The 16,412-nt window shown below is 48.2% G+C and overlaps 1 protein-coding gene across 4 annotated transcripts in view; it reads right to left on the reverse strand.

Annotated features, from left to right (window-relative positions):
• Positions 1-16,412, reverse strand: part of GDPD5 (glycerophosphodiester phosphodiesterase domain containing 5) — a 96,164-nt gene that overhangs the window by 50,807 nt on the left and 28,945 nt on the right. Inside the window, exon 2 of one of the 4 annotated variants that reach the window (XM_066369025.1) lies at positions 3,475-3,557. The exons of the other annotated variants lie outside the window; for them this stretch is intronic. The gene's annotated coding sequence lies outside the window, so the exon portion shown is untranslated. The remainder of the gene's footprint in view (positions 1-3,474; positions 3,558-16,412) is intronic. 4 annotated transcript variants of the gene reach the window in all.

Genomic DNA, 16,412 nt, shown 5'->3' on the forward strand with positions numbered 1-16,412 from the left:
CTGTGAATAGAGCGTCGGACTGAGACCCGGAGGACCCAGGTTCGAGACCCTGAGGTCACCAGCTTGAGCGCGGCCTCATCTGGTTTGAGCAAGGCTCACTAGCTTGAGCCCAAGGTCGCTGGCTCAAGCAAGGGGTCACTTGGTCTGCTGTAGCCCCCCAGTCAAGGCACATATGAGAAAGCAATCAATGAGCAACTAAGGTGCCGCAATGAAGAATTGGTGCTTCTCATCTCTCTCCCTTCCTTTCTGTCTGTCCCTCTCTCTGACTCTCTCTGTCTCTGTCAATTAAAAAAGAAAAAAGAAAAAAGAAATGTTTAAGAAACCTCCACTATGAGCCAGGCATGACTAGGAGCCAAGAAAGATTTACAGAGAATCAGACATGGACATTCCTTTAAGGGGGATGTCTTCTCAGCGACAGCAGCTACAATTACAACCACATGCTCAGTGCTTTGCTGTTTATAAAGAGTCTCCCTACACAGTTTCACTGAAGCATCGCACCAACTCTGCAGGTAAGTCTAGGTCCTCATTTTACAGACAAGGAGGCAAGGTTGATGGAGGTCAGGACAGGTCTAAGACACACCCTCAGCTAAGGCCCTCAGGGACAGACCCACATTTTGGGACAGTATGCAGTGACAGGCTGGACATGAGCCAGGCTCAGGACTCTGCTCAGGGGCTCTGGGTTCTCCTGGCACAAAAAGAACCTCTTTCCCAAGTCAGGGCTATGAGCTTAGGCTGAGTTGTTACCAGGCATGACCTGGCCTTGCCCAGAGAGCAGAACTTAACATCTCAGACTCAAAATCTCTAGCTGAAAACTTTTTTGTGTGTGTGAGAGACAGAGAGAGTTAGAGAGAAGGACAGATAGGTACAGACAGACAGGAAGGGAGAGAAATGAGAAGCATCAATTCTTTGTTGTGATACCTTCGTTGTTCATTGATTGCTTTCTCATATGTGCCTTGACTGGGGGGCTACACCAGACCGAGTGACCCCTTGCTCGAGGCAGCAACATTGGGCTCAAGCTGGTGAGCCTTGCTCAAACCAGATGAGCCCATGCTCAAGCTGGTGAGCTTGGGGTCTCGAACCTGGGTCCTCTGGGTCCCAGTCTGATGCTCTATCCACTGTGCCAACACCTAGTCAGGCTAGTCTGAAAACTCTTTAAATTGGAGTCTTAGAATCACCTCACCTAAGACTCACACCATCATTGGAGTCCTGGTGCAATCCAATAGAATTATCCCTGGATTTCAGATGATTAAAACCATCCAATGCCAGCACCAGGGAAGACCTGCAGCCATTCCATGCAGCCTCGCTTTCCAGGCAGAAATCCCCAGGACAGCTGCTGGTGGGATTCCCCAGCAGAGTGGCCTGCACAAGCCTGCACGCTCTCTGTGACTGATGGCCCTGCTCAAGGCCTACAGGAGAGCCCTCCTGAGAGGAGCAGGCTTCCCCCATCCCCTTCCCCATACTCCCCCAAAACAAAACCTGGCACTGACAGGTCCTTCCCGGGGCAGGCAGAGTGAGCTAATGCCCCCAGGACCTCACACCGCTAGCCTGGGGGCCTGGCTACAGAAGACTTGCACATCCTCACCCTGCACTGACACCTCAGCCCCTCCCAGGAGCCCAGTGGCTCTGTCCCAGGGACTAGGCTGGCTTTCTCCAGTGCCTCTCCCAGGTCCCAGGGAAGGGGCCACCTGAATGGGAGGAGGAGGAGGAAGCTGAGTCGGGCAGAGACTTGTACTGAGCAAACTTGTTTCTGACTAGTTTCTGCCCCCTGAGGGAATGGAAAGCAATGATTTATCTTATTTATTTATGTAAAATAGTGGGTTATTATACAAACAGGCTTCCCAAATAGGCCCTAGGGTAGGAAGAGAAGCTAGTCCTACCATTTAAGGAGTCTCTCTTGCTTCCTTCCATTCACACCGGCCTGTCTCACCTCACACCCCCCGCCCCTCCTCACACTGCAGGGCTCCAAGCACCTCACACTCTCCACCTTCCCACAGCCTTGCCTTGCTCCTGCTGGGCCCTCTGCCAGGAAAGCCCACCTCCCCAACCCACATCCCATCCATCTTAACAAATAGACCCCGTGCAAAGCTCAGTCTGACAACCACTCCCCCGCTCTCCAACACACATACAGAAGCCCACAGCCTCCCCCCTCTGTGCTCACATCATCTGGCAGAGCTCTTGAGACATGATCGCAGGACTCTGGGTACAGTAATTATCTGCTTCTGTGGCAGCCTTACCCACCAGGCTGAAAGCTTCCCCAGGCGGAGACTTCTGATCCACTCAGCCACGCTCTTTTGAAGAGCCACAGTGTCCGTGGCCCCCCGCACCGGGAGATGGGGACACGAGATCCCCCAGGCCCCTATCCCTGCGAGAGGAGTCACTGTGCAGGGGACCTGTGTCCCTGCACTGTGCCAGTACCAAGGAGGCACCCATTCATTCAGTCAGAAAAGCTGGTTCAAATGTGCAAAGGAAGGAAAGAAGGAACTGATCGGGGCCCCTGAAACCACTCAGTGGCAAAGCCCTTCCGAGACGGGTCCCAAATCTGCCTCTGAGTAATAACTAGCCTTTCCCTACTTACAGAAAAATTAATTTACTAAGAGTCTCAATTCAGTATTTTCTCTCACAATTTTTTCTTAAATCTCTGCTATCTGCTTGCACACTTCTATTCCTGGTCTAGCACGAGATGACCTCAGGTTTAGCACAGAGCACCAATCTCCTCACTGCCGCTGGCATCTCTTCCTCATGGGGTCCTGGGAAGAGGAGCAGCCCCTCCACTTTCAGGCAATCCTGAGAGCCCAGGGCCTAAACTTGGCTACCCTTCTTTCAAATTTTCAGGTTTCCCTTCGGCGACCAAAGAGAACTGTCCTTGCTTGGATGCTGAAGAAGAAAGTCCCAGGAGTTGGTGGCCCGTGCACCTTTGAGGTTCATGCCAAGTCCATGATTCAAAACCTCCAATCCCATTATTTGCACTTTACTCCTTTGACTGAAGCATCATTCTCTAGGATTCTCTCTGAAAACATAAATCTCCCCTGGAAATAGGAGGCCAGTAAAACCTACCCAAATTGGAGGGCAAAGTAACTCCATTTAGTACTTGGCTCTAGAGAAGCAAGAAATTCTAGTAGTCAGGAATGTTTGAAAACCAATTCTACCACTGAGCAAATTCCTTAAGGCTCCTAATTTGTAAAGTGGGGATAAAAATAGTGTCAACCCATGGGCTGTTGTGAGGATTAAATGAATTAATACAAATAAGGTGCTTAGATAAGTACAGGGATACTGGAGGAAGCAAGAGTTTTAGGTTGTTTTTTTCTTGCTGTAAAATGGGACAATAGTCCCTGTTTGCCCTGTTATTTTTTGTAAACTGTAGAGTGCTGCTCCCACATGAGAGGCAGACATTGTTTTAGAACCCAGTGGGCTGCTCTGTGTAGCTTGACTCTATAGATCCTTTCTCCCCACCTCCTTCCTTTCTTTTTTCTTTACCTGGAAGAAGGTACCAGTGGCTGTGAGCTGGGCTCACAGGGGTGTCCTGTCAGGGAGGTAGTGATGTCACTTCACTGGGAGAGCTGTGGGGGCAAGGGGACAAACCCAATCAGATCACTCTTCAGTTGACCCTGCCCTCTCCCCTCCCAACTGACCCCTAGTGAACTCTCACCCTGTGCCCGCCTTGCGCTGGGTGTGGGGCCCAGGGGTGGGGCACACACAGTCCTGGCTCTGAAGAAGTCACCCAGCTGGAGGGTGAACCGAGGAGACACACGCGATCCAGTCTTGGGCCATGAAACCTCTCACACACAATCCCGCTCCACACATGCTATCCACAAACCAGCCCAACCCCAAACCCAGTATAACCTGCTCCCTGAATCATTCTTCCTCCTGCCCAGGGCCCACAGAAACATGATCCAAGGCCCAACAACCCTGGGACGAAAGCTGGGGCTCTGCCCAGCTCCTTGGGGTAGGGGAGGAGGCAGAGGCCCTTTCGTGCTGCCCAGGAACCTGCTTCTCCAGAAGTAGCCACCAAAGCAGCTGTTCTAAAGCAGCCACAGAGGGAGGGCTGGTGGGCTGGAGGCAGGATCTGGGGCACCGCAATTATGTAGCTTACTTCTGACTCATGCACCACCTCCCCCATCCCCAGCTCTCACAGCCCGCTGGGCAGCCATCCTGCCTAGGAACTGGGAGAAAAGATGGTACCAATAGGCCATGGGGAGAGGAGGAGAGAGCAGGGGGCTCCAGACCAGGCTGCAAGCTTCAGAGGACGCTGCCACATCAGCCTGTAGGGGGCACAGGCTGGCAGGGCCAGGGCCTGCCCGGGTCACCCAGAGCGTCACAGGCAGGGTCAGGGCTGAAACCTAGGCTTCCTGGGGCCCTGCAGACCCCAGGGCAGTGACGGCGCAGGCCTGGTGCCCCGCACAAGCCCATGCCAACATGAGAATTCTCTCCAACCCTATTGGGCCCTGGAGCCACATACCAGCAAGAAACATGCAGCTAAGACTCAGCCTTGGATGGAAAGGGGGCAGAGCTGGGTTCAGAGACTGATGGAAATGACATCCTGCTACTGAGAGACAGATTCCTGGGTCACCCCCAGCTCTGCCTCCCTCCACCTCCAGCCCCCAGGTTTCTTGCAGTGCCCTGAATATATTGTACTTGACAGTTTACAAAACCCATTCATTTCCCACAGCATCCTAAGACCTAAGTGACAGAGGGAATATATTTAAATAGAGCAGGACTTCTCAAACTTTCATATGCAAGCAAATCACCTGGAGATCTTGTTCAAATGCAGCCTGACTCCACATCTCTGTCCCGCTCCCGAGTGATGCTAATGGTACAGGTCCTGGGACCAGAATCTAAATAGCAAGACCATAGTTGTTAACAGCATGGGTGCTGGGGTCAAGACTCAAGTTAGAATTTTAGCTCTTACTGTGTGGCCTTAGGCAGGTTACTAATCCTCTCTGTGCCTCACTCTCCTAATGTATAAAATAATAATAATACCTACTCAATAATGTTGATGTGAAGATTAAATTATGTAAAATGACTAAAGTGATTATTATTTCACATTTTTAAGTGGAGCCTTCAAGAGGTGGACACACTCAGCAAGGTGGCAGAGCCAGAATTCAGACCCAATTCTCTTAATGTAAATCCTGCAATACCAAGCTGTCACATCCAGCAAGCCCCACCCTGCCCCCAGTAACAGACATGGATACTGAGGCCCAGAGGGGCAGAGAACTGACAAGGTCACGAAATGTTGGTGTCAGAAATCCAAATCCATGACTCCTGGCCTAGTGCTCTATCACACCTCACTGTCCTACAAGGAAGAGGGGCGTCACAAATTTGCCCAAAGGGATCCCAGCTCTGCTGTCAGCCCCCACCTGGGCAGTGGCTCTCCTGAAAACCAGATGTGGGAATGGCTGGATGTGGGGGCTGCCCCTATGCCCATGGCAGCCAGCAGCCCAAGTTCCCTGCTCTCTCAGATCTCTGTGCCAGGCTGGGTGAGAACAGTCTAGCATCCTTCTTCTCTCTCCGTCTCCTACCTCCAGCTTGTGGCACTGCTCAAGTCTCAGGGTCACCCGTGCTGGGGTTGCAGGCAGAGGGTGGCGCAGCCTGGGCCTGCTTCCACCCCCCACCTTGGTTTCCCAGCACGGGGCCAGTGGGAGCCTGTGAGTCACTTGAAGGAAGTGCTCAGCCCCAAACAGGAAGTGGCTCTTCAAGCAGAAACCCCCTTAGGATCTCCCCAAGGCCCTGTGGCGGGTGGCCTGGGTAGCAGAGTCTGACAAAGGGAAGCTGACTGGGACATAGCAACACCTATTTAGATTTTACCTAAACTCAAACACGGCATCCACCTCCACATGGCAGAACCTCGCCAAGGGGGCTTCTCTGCTGTGTAATTTTAGGTGCCCTTCTCTGAGCCTCGATTCCCTCATCTGTAGGATCACAGGGCTGCATTACCAGACTAGTATGGCCTGGCATGCTACGGTGAAATAAAGAATTGGAGGAAGTGCATATGGGTTTTAAATAATGAACAAATGCCTATATGAACAAAATGAATGAGTGAATACAGATTTAAACTCCAGCTGTAGGGAGAGGCTCTGGCCATCCTTGACCTTAAACCGAAATAAGTGGTTTGAAAATTATTTTACTAGTTTTTATTCTCCTTTCTTATATGTATAGCTCACATTTCTTTCAATGTTTAATATTAGAAATGTTTTCAGCCCCTATTTACAGGTTTAGTGATGTTTTGTGACCAGAAATATGCCATAGGAATTTAAATCTTGTTTGTATCAACTAGCGTATAGTAAAATTGACTTTGATATATGTTTTTGCACTGAAAGTGGCAGTTTCCCAGAACCTATAAACACAATTGAGGATTATTTATTTATTTATTTTTGCAGAGACAGAGAGAGAAAAACAGAGAAAGAGATAAATAGGGACAAACAGGAAGGGAGAGATGAGAAGCATCCATTCTTCATTGCAGCACCTTAGTTGTTCATTGATTGCTTTCTCATATGTGCCTTCACCAAGGAGCTACAGCAGACCGAGTGACCGCTTGCTCAAGCCAGCGACCTCAGGCTCAAGCCAGAGACCTTGGGCTTCAAGCCAGCGACCTATGGGCTCAAGCCAGTGACCATGCCTATGATCCCATGCTCAAGCCAGTGGTCCCACACTCAAGCTGGCGAGCCAGCACTCAAGCCGGCGACCTTGGGGTTTTGAACCTGGGTCTTCTGCATTTCAGTTTGGCTCTCTAGCCACTGTGCCAGCACCTGGTCCAGCAGTGAGGATTTACCTTATAAGTTTCCAAGTAATGCTGAGCATCCTTTTATTTGTGAGTAGGAGTAGGAGAAGCTTTTCTCCCTGTTCCAATTTGTGGTTCTAGAAGTACTCATGAATTAGTGAGATTATTCACAGTAAACGTGCATGGCAGCTGAGGGAATGTCTTATGGTACAGTAGTTTCTCATCTGTAGTTTCACCTTCCATGGTGTGAGTTACCTATGGTTAACCATGGCCCAAAATTATTAAATAGAAAATTCCAGAAATAAACAATTCAGAAGTTTTAAATTCCACTCCATTCTGAGTAGTAGCATGATGAAATCCCATGCCATCCCACTTCGTCTGGCCCTGGATATTAATCTCCGCTCTGTCCATGCCTTGTCCACACTGTATACGCTTCCTACCCTTAGTTACTTAGTAGCCATCTAGTTATTGATTAACTATTACAGTATCACAGTGTTTGTGTTCAAATAATCTTATTTTACTTAACAATGGTCTCAAAGTGCAAGAGCAATGACACTGAAAATCCAGACATGCCAAAGAGAAGCCATAACGTTCTTCCTTTAAGTGAAAGGGGAAAGTGCTCAACTTAATAAGAAAAAAAAATTATACTGCTTTGTGCTAGTTTGCTGAAATTGACCACATGTACATAACTTTTATTACAACATATTGTTATAATTGTTGTTGTTTTTTTAATTCAGTGAGAGGAGGGGAGGCAGAGACAGACTTCCGCAGATGCCCTGACCAGGATCCACCCGGCAAACCCACTAGGGGGCAATGTTCTCACATCTAGGGCACTGCTCCATTGCTCAGCAACTGAGCTAGCTCTTCTTAGTGCCCCTTCTTAGAGTCGGAGGCCATGCAGCCTTCCTCAGCGCCTGGGGCCAACTCTCTCCAATCAAGCAATGGCTGTAGGATGAGGGTAGAGAGAGAGAGAGAGAGAAATGAGAGGGGGAGGGGTAGAAAAGCAGATGGGTAATTCTCCTGTGTGCCCTGACCTGAAATCAAACCCAGGACATCCACATGCTGGACCAAGGCTCTACCACTGAGCCAAATGGCCAGGGCCAATTGTTCTATTTTATTATTTGTTATTGTTATTAATCTCTTACTGTGCCTAATTTATAAATTAAACTTTATTATTGGTATGTATATATATATAAGAAAAATACATAGTATATATGGTTGACCCTTGAATAATATGTGTGTTTTTTTAAATGCCTTTAGGCCTGACCAGGCAGTGGCACAGTGGATAGAGCGTCGGACTGGGACACAGAGGACCCAGGTTTGAGACCCCGAGGTTGACAGTTTGAGTGCAGGCTCATCTGGTTTGAGCAAGGCTCACCAGCTTGAGCCCAAGGTCGCTGGCTTGAGCAAGGGGTCACTTGTCTGCTGTAGCCACCCCCACCCCCCCTTAAGGCACATATGAGAAAGCAATCAATGAGAAACTAAGGTGCTGGAACAAAGAATTGATGCTTGCTTCTCATCTCTCTCCCTTCCAGTCTGTCTGTCCCTATCTGTCCCTCTCTCTGTCTCTCTGTCTCTGTCACTAAATAAATAAATAAATAAATAGCCCTAAGTTTAAGCGGACTCACACTGTTCAAATCTGTGTTGTTCAAGGGTCAACTGTGTTTTCAATTTGCAGTTGGGTATCTGCATACGTGGAGGGCCCACGTAAGTTATACAAGGATTTTCAATTGTGCAGGGGCCAGTGCCCCTAATCCTCAAGTTGTTCAGGGTCAGTTGTACAGGGATTGGTGCTACCTGTGGTTTCAGCCTTTAACTGGGGGTCTTGGAATTTATCCCCTGTGGATAGAGGGACTACTGTATTTAACAATCCGTATTACTCAACTCAATGTATATAAAGTATAATATTAATTCTTTACATTGGCAACTAGATGAACATTAAACACTAGAACTGTCAACAATTTCAAATTTATAAATCTTCAAAAATTTGAATATTTAATCTCTAAATAATTCCATTTTAAATCTGATACTTGTTAATTATGATGTGTATCATTTTAACTTCCAAATTTTCAAGAAAAATAATTTTTGAAAATATAGCCTAGCCTGACCAGGCGGTGGCACAGTGGATAGAGCGTCGGACTGGGATGCGGAGGACCTAGGTTTGAGATCCCGAGGTCGCCGACTTGAGCACGGGCTCAACTGGCTTGAGAAAAGAAAAAAAAAAAAAAAAAAGCTCACCAGCTTGGACCCAAGGTCACTGGCTCAAGCAAGGGGTTACACGGTCTGCTGAAGGCCCATGGTCAAGGCATAACATATGAGAAAGCAATCAATGAACAACTAAGGCGTTACAAGGAAAAACTGATGATTGATGCTTCTCATCTCTCTCCGTTCCTGTCTATCCCTGTCTATCCCTCTCTCTGACTCTCTCTGTTCCTGTAAAAATAAATAAATAAATAAATAAATAAATAGATAGATAGATAGATAGATAAATAAATAAAATTAAAAAAAAGAAAATATAGCCTAGCCCAGGGGTAGTCAACCTTTGTATACCCACCGCCCACTTTTGTATCTCTGTTAGTAGTAAAATTTTCTATCCGTCCACCACCAGTTCCACAGTAATGGTGATTTATAAAGTAGGGAAGTAACTTTACTTTATAAAATTTATAAAGCAGAGTTACAGCAAGTTAAAGCATATAATAATAATTACTTACCAAGTACTTTATGTTGGATTTTCCCTAAGTTTGGCAGAATAAATCTTTATAAAACAACTTACTATAGTTAAATCTATCTTTTTATTTATACTTTGGTTGCTCCGCTACTGCCCACTATGAAAGCTGGAATGCCCACTAGTGGGTGGTAGGGACTAGGTTGACTACCACTGGGCTAGCCAATGGTGTGGCACAATGGATAGAGAGAGTGTCAACCTAGGAGAATGAGGTCCCAGGTTCGAAACCCCAAGGTCACCAGCTTGAGTGTGGGTAGCTAACTTGAGCATGGAATCATTGAAAAGATCCCATAGTCACTAGCTTGAGCCCAAAGGTCACTGGCTTGAACCCCAAGGTCACTGGCTTAAGCAAGGGGTCACTGGCTTTGCTGGAGCCCTCTGCCTCCCACCCTCATCAAAACATGTATGAGAAACAATCAATGAACAACTAAAAGTACCACAACTATGAGTTGATGCTTCTCATCTCTCTCCCTTTCTGTCTTCCTCTCTGTGTCTCTCTCTCCCCCACCAAAAAAAAAAAAAAATTATATATATTTTTAATATAAATTTTTCTTTCTTTATGTTACTCAAAATTACATTTTTGATAGAAATATATTTAAATGCTATACTCTTTTACACAATTGTGTCCGACCAGTGGTGACATAATGGATAGAGCATCGACCCAGGACACTGAGGTCCCTGGTTCGAAACCCTGAGGTCATTGGCTTGAGCACGAGATCATCAACATGATTCCAAGGTCACTGGCTTGAGCCCAAAGGTCTCTGGCTTGAAGCCCAAGGTCACTGGCTTGAGCCCTGGGTCACTGGCTTGAACAAGGGGTCACTAGCTTGGCTTGAACCCTCTAGTCAAGGCAGATGAGAAGCGATCAATAAACAACTAAAGTGAAACAACTACAAGTTGATGCTTCTCATTCTCTCCCCTCCCTCTCTCTCTCTCTTCTTGTCTCTCTCAAATCAATAAAAATTTAAAAAATACAATTGCATTTTATTTTTGATCCTTTAGATTATAACCATCAATACAAAATTTTCAAGAGATGTGAAAATCTTTTTTTTTTAGTGAGAAAGACAGAGACAGAAAGAGAGACAGAGAGAGGGACAGAGATGAGAAGCATCAATTCTTCATTGCAGCACCTTAGTTCTTCATTGATTGCTTTATCATATGTGCCTTAACCAGGGGGCTGCAGCGGAACCAGTAACCCCTTGCTCAAGCCAACGACCTTGGGCTTAAGGCAGTGACCTTTAGGCTCAAGGCAGCAACCATGGGGTCATGTCTATGATCTCACGCTCAAGCCAGAGACCCAGCGCTCAAGCTGGTGAGCCCACACTCAAGGCTGCAACCTTGGGGTTTTGAGCCTGGGTCCTCTGCGTCTCAGGCCAACACTCTATCCATTGCACCACTACTGCACCACCACCTGGTCAGGCTGAAAATCTTGATTATAACAATATACTTATAGTGATCTTGATAAAATGAAGACAAACTATATTTCATGAAATAAATAATGTATGAACTATAAGTCTTATTATTCATGTGAACATCACCAGCCCAACCTCAAAACACCCCGACATGTAATAATAATTAAATTCAGTCTTCCCTAATATTGTTGTGTTCGTCATTTAAAATCATACTTTACATGTATATTTCAATCATACTTTAAAATGTATATTTTAATTTATATTACGAAGATATATTTGTCAATGTGGGAAAAGTAAACTATTTTATTTAACAGTTTCAAATATATAGGAGTCTCTATTTGTATTTTTATCCCGGGCCCTGAAAGCTTTGGGCCAGGCCTGCCTGTCTACTCCTTGCCTGCCAGCTCTCACTTTCACGGGGCCTAGACCACCTGTGCTGGTCGTGTCTCCTTGCTGAGCATCAGCGAAGCTGCCAGCCGGCCCTGGCTTCCCCAGAGTCTGCCTTTAGAAAGCGCTCTGTACGTGAAGTGTCCTCATTCTTAGATGGGATTCTTATTTCCAGAGCGACTCAAATGACCTCAAGGGCAATAACCATGACTTGACTGGCATTTCTCACAGTGCTCCTTAATGTTCCTTACATTCCAGCACCATCTGTGAAGGGATCCGGGTAGGAGGGCCCAGCAGCCTCTGGTCCACCAGGCTGGTAGCCCCCGGCCATCGGGCTAAGTGAATGACCTATGGTTCCCACAGCTATTTCTCTCCTCCTCTGCACCACTATTTGGTCTACTGCTACCCAGCCCCTCCTCCTGCCCCCTTAGTCTGGGCCTACTGGTCAAAGTGACCCCCTTTTGGCTAAAGCTCAGTATATGCCCTCAGCCCCTGCACCCTGACATCTGGGCTGACAAATCTCTACATTCCCTGCTCACCACTCTTACTTCCTAGTACCTTCCACCAAGATCTTCCAGAGGATAGGGGCTGGGTTCTGGGCGGGGCAGGGGTGTTGAAGAAAGATCAGGAGGCTGAGAGCCAGGAGACCCGGGTTCTCAGTCTGGCTCAGCCACTGGAAGGCAGGTCAGCCTCTTCTTTAGGCTCAGAGTCTTCATTTCTCAGACGGGGATTCTGCAACCAGTCCAGACTGCTTCATAGGATGACTGGGAGAATCCAGTGATCAGGACATGACAGGGCTTTGTAAACTGTAAAGTGCTGAACCATGGGATCAGGCCTAGCTCTATCTCTCGTGTGTTTCCTACTCAGCCTGGCACATAGAGCGTCTATCTACTATAACACTATCCACCATTTATAGAGGGCTGGCCATAGCCTCATACAAGGTCTTCCCATTGCAACACTTTCTAAAAATAGCAAAAACAGAGGCTCAAGGGGGTTTGGGTCCCTTGCTCAAGGGCCCAGCTAAGCAAGCAGCAGAGCCAAGATTTATACCCTGCCTTCCAAACCAGTCTAGACAACATAAATCCAGTCACCAACATACATTTCCTAAGCTCTCGTGTGTGCCAGAAGAGGCCCCGAGGCTCCAGTGAACAGACAGAGTTTCTACTGAAGAAGCCTAAGGTCTAATGGTGCCCAGATGCTATCTAGAGCATGTGTGAACAAAGGAGGCAGGAGCCAGGGGAGGGCCTGCTGGTGGATCAAAGCCATCTTCCAGCCTAGGCCAGCAGGGACCCACCACAGGCAGCAACCCATACCTGGGAGTGAGCAACCTTGTTTCCCCTGCACCCAGCACCCTGTCCCACCACTCCCTGCCTGTTCTGGGGCCACCACCATATGTCTACCCTTTCTCTGGGGTCTGCAGGTTCTCCAGGCTGCAGGATAGGGTACAGCCTTACTGTTACTAGACATTAAGCCTGGAGAAAGCGGGAGCCTCCCCATCTGAGCACAGTAGGGGCTTAATAAATGGTTGCCAGATAAGCTCATGACTGAACAGCAATGACTGACTGCTCGGGTGTCTGGTCCTGCCCATACCGGCCTCCAGGAGGATAGTTCAGGTTCTGAGTCAGGTGGGCTCGGGACCAGAGCAGAGCTGATCAAGGGTAAGGTACTCATGTAAGCAGCCATGGAGCAGGGAGCAGGTCCCGGCCCTTTCACCTCCACACTTCTGCTGTGTGATCACGGGCAAATTACTTCACCTCTGGATATCAGTCAAACAGGAATTAATGCCATGCTGACATCATCTAAACTTTGGTTAGAAACATGGGGCACTGAGACTCAGAGAAGGAAGATGACTTAGTCAAAGTTAAACAGCAGGTGGAGTCTGGACTAGAACCTAGGCCTGCCATGCTCTGCAGGGCTAAACTCCCAGAGGCTTGAGTGGGAGGCCAGATTATGGGGAATATCGTGGGGTGAGGAGAAGCAGGAGAGGGGCTAGGTCAGATTCCATCGGGGCCAACCCAGGCTGACATCACCTCAGAGTTGGCCTCAGAGTCCCGGAAACACAACTTCTATCTGCTCATTCCTGGGACACACTGACCGACACGAGTTCCCTCAGTGACCCCTGAGCATCTATGGAGAAAGCCTGGGAGACTCAGTGGGTGGTCTGGACTGAGAAGAAAAGCCAAATTCAATTGAGGTGGGGAGAGGCCTCAACTTCCTCCAGTGTTCAGTGCCTCCATGGCCCTGACCTACCCTCTACCTTTGGGCCTGTACTGTGCCCTCCACCAATCCACTCTGGGCTGTGCATGTAGAGGGGGGTGGCGCAGAGGCAGGCTTCTCTGGAGGGGCTCTGGCAGGGAACCAGCCCAGCCCCAGCAGGGTTGAAGAGATTGCCAACAGCCAAGTTGTAGGAAGAACCTGGGGGCTGGGGCCCAGTCTGTCGGGCTGGGGAGCTCTGTGGGGTTCCGCCTCCAGAAGCTGAGAGACGTGAGTAGCTAGATGTTGGGCAAATATGTTGTAAAATCTGTATTTTCTGGTTTTGCTCACTCTTACTGTTAAAAATGGCTGCTGCTCACATGATGATGCTCTCATGTGATACAGCTAATTGCCTTTCATGCTTGGGAAGGGGCTTGGTTATGCGAATGCAGGGGTCCCCAAACTACGGCCCATGGACTGCATGTGGCCCCCTGAGGCCATTTATCTGGACCCAGCCGCACTTCTGGAAGGGGCACCTCTTTCATTGGTGGTCAGTGAGAGGAGCATAGTTCCCATTGAAATACTGGTCAGTTTGTTGATTTAAATTTACTTGTTCTTTATTTTAAATATTGTATTTGTTCCCGTTTTGTTTTTTTTCTTTAAAATATGTACAGTGTGCGTAGGGATTTGTTCATAGTTTTTTTTTAACATTTTTAAAAATATTTTTTATTTATTCATTTTAGAGAGGAGGGGGGGAGAGAGAGAGACAGACAGACAGACAGAAAGGAGGAGCAGGAAGCATTAATTCCCATATGTGCCTTGGCCAGGCAAGCCCAGGGTTTTGAACCGGTGACCTCAGTGTTTCCAGGTCGACACTTTATCCACTGCGCCACCACAGGTCAGGCTGTTCATAGTTTTTTTTATAGTCCGGCCCCCTAACGGTCTGAGGGACAGTGAACTGGCCCCCTGTGTAAAAAGTTTGGGGACCCCTGTGCTAATGTGTACTCAAGGAGGGAGTTGTCCCACCGAAAAGTTTTAAAAGGAGGAGCTAGAAGGCCACTTGGGGAGAGACCACATTGTTGTAGAGAGGGAAGAAGACCATGTGGTAGCAAAGCAGAGAGGGATGTGGAGGAGAGGAGGCAGCCAAAATGGAGGCCTGCAGAGGGACTGGGTGAGGTGGACTCCAGAAAAAACCGCAAAGATTCTCCTGGCTGCAGAACAGGAGAACATGTGCGTGGGTTTGCTGCCCTGTGTGTTTGTTTTTACTCGTTGGCCGGTACGAGTCTAGAATAAAGTAAAATGGCCCACCAGTTCTTGGCTCTGTTGCTTCTCTACGATCAACTCGAATTAAATGCGAACCTAACCCTGCACGGGCCAGTGGCTGTGATGGTGGCCACGGCTCCTGGCCTCACACCAGGGCTGGAGGAGCAATGGAGACACAGGGCAGCTCTCCGAGTCCTGCCTCTCACTGACCATACCATCCATGGACACCATGCTGGTCCCTCTTTCTAATAGGTGAGAAGAGCTGTCACTTATCAATGCTCCCTCTGTGCCGGGTTCTGCATAATCGACGCCGTGTATACTTTATTGTGCATAATCCGCACACTAGTCCTCAGGAGAGGCCTCTGTCATGCTGCACCCCCATCTCCTGGGACCTCTTTACTATTCTGGGGTCCACTAGCTCGCATGGTCCTGTCCAACAGCCAACACCTGAGGAGGTACACAAGTGGACTGCCTTCAGGCACTTGGAATCTTCTAGCCTGTGGCCCAGGATCTCCCGAAACCCCTTTACCACTGACCTGGTGGGTGGGGGTCTAAGTTGTCCAGCTCTGGCTCCCTGTCCAGAGAGCTCTGGGGACTAAGCCAAGTTGCCCTCGAGGGGTTTTGCTTCTTTTTCCTCTTTCTGGTTCTTTCTCATATTCCCTTAGCAATTTTTTTTCTTTCCTGGAAAACTTCTGATGTGAATTATTTTAACATAAATTCTGGTCGCAGGGTCTGTTTCGACAGCACCCAACCTATGAGGTAGGTGTTGTAAATTAACTTTCCCATTTCACCTGGCCTGTGGTGGTGCAGCAGACAGAGCATCGACTTGGAATGCCGAAGTCGCTGGTTCAAAACCCTGGGCTTGCCTGGTCAAGGCACATACAACAAGCAACAAGCAAGCAATGAACAACTAAAGTGAAGGAACTATGAGCTGATACTTCTCACCCCTCTGCCCTCTGTAAAAATCAATACATAAAATCTTAAACAAAAATTTTCCCCCATTTCAGAGATGAGGAAAATGAGGCTCAAAGACAAGAGTTGTCCAAGATCCTGTCTGGCAAGACTTAAGCTGAGCTCAGCCTAGTGCAAAGCCTGAGCCCTGAGCCCTGTCCACACCATCTGAACCTGTTTACATCCTGGAACGCTGTTCCTTCCTAGCCATCTGAGCTAACTTTCTTTCCTTCTTTTATTGGAAGAAAAGCAGGAAAACCAGTGGATGATCCAAGAGGGATGACTAAGTCTTCAGACTCCTCTCTTGGCTCAGATCCTGTTTGGGTCAATCTTGTGAATCAGGGAGGGTCGGACATCCTGGGAATGCAGGGAGACATCAAACCAACTTCATGAAAACAAGTTGTAAAAACACTGGCGGTCATTCAAAGCAGCTGGCTGATCAGCTTGGCTCCACAGGGCTGGGTTGAACAAGTTCAACAGAAGGGAACACACAGAAGGAAAGACATAGGCTAGACTCAGAGGAAGAACTTCCCTGTAATTGGGAGGTAAGTCCAGGGATGGAATGGGGCATGGCCTCTTTGGAAGCACACGAATTCGTGTCCTGACTTTCCGAGGCCTTTCTTGTCTGAAGCATTTATGAAGCCACTTCAGTGACCCTTGGGACACAAACCACCACAGGCCAACCCCGCCCAGCCCTGGGCTTCCACCACTGACCTGGAACCTGGTTTATGAGGATGCTCTCAGTTTGTGCAGCTTCTGACTCCTA

The sequence above is a fragment of the Saccopteryx leptura genome, chromosome 1, assembly GCF_036850995.1.
Source record: "Saccopteryx leptura isolate mSacLep1 chromosome 1, mSacLep1_pri_phased_curated, whole genome shotgun sequence".
NCBI lineage: Eukaryota > Metazoa > Chordata > Mammalia > Chiroptera > Emballonuridae > Saccopteryx > Saccopteryx leptura.